Source organism: Elephantulus edwardii, unplaced genomic scaffold (assembly GCF_000299155.1).
Source record: "Elephantulus edwardii isolate Elephantulus edwardi_28Jun2011 unplaced genomic scaffold, EleEdw1.0 scaffold00039, whole genome shotgun sequence".
In the NCBI taxonomy this organism is placed as follows: Eukaryota; Metazoa; Chordata; class Mammalia; order Macroscelidea; family Macroscelididae; genus Elephantulus; species Elephantulus edwardii.
The window spans coordinates 11,631,663-11,632,633 of NW_006399789.1; positions in this window are offsets into that span (position 1 = coordinate 11,631,663).

A 971-nucleotide genomic window follows, 5' to 3' on the forward strand; every position below is an offset into this window, starting at 1 on the left:
TGTGAACAAAGCTGTGATAAACATGGGTGTGCATATATTTGCTTGGATGTCAGTTATGGTCTCTTTGGGGTATATTCCCAGTATTGGAATTGCTGGGTCAAATGGTATCTCTAGTTGTAACTTTTTGAGAAAGTGCCATACCTACCACTTTCCACAGTGGTTGCACCATTTTACACTCCCACCAACAGTGAATAAGGATTCCAGTTTCTCCACAACCTCGCCAGCATATGTTGCTTCCTGTTCTGGTAAATTTTGTTATTCTGACTGGGGTGAGATTATATCTCATAGTTGTTTTGATTTGCATCTCTCTCAGAGCTAGAGATTTTAAACATTTCTTCATGTGCTTGTTGGCCATCTGAATGTCTTCTTTGGTGAAGTGTCTGTTCATATCCTGTGCCCATTTTCAATCTGATTATTTACCTTTATCTTCTTGTGGTTGTAATACTTTGCTTTGTCTTCCTGTGTTGCCCTTTGAAATATTTTATTCGAATTCTTAACTTTTTTACTTCTTCCATTTACTTTAGCTTCTTAGTACTCTAGAACAGTATTCAGAGTCTCTTCTTGGTCTTTTCTTCCTCTTCTGTCTTTGTTACGACCTTTTGCATTCTTCATGGATAATATTCTTGATATTCTCTTACAGATCATGTGGCCTTCTTTTCTTAGCTTTAAAGTTCTCAAATCTGTTCCTGAGTTGATTTTTTTTTTAATTCATTTGGGATAAGTTCAAGGTCAAATTTTGGTTCTTCTGGATTGAATTTAATTTTATTTAGCTTCTGTTTGAATATGCTTATGAGTAATTCATGGACTGTTCCCCAGTCAGCGCTTGGCCTGGTTTTCTATTCTTTTTTCTTTTTTTTGAGAGGGCTTAGAATCTGTTCCCAATTCAATATTTATTTTCATACCTTCTGTATGTAAAGAATATAATTTGTTTGAAAGAGAAAGTAATTTATTGTCTCGTTTGTTGCTTTTTT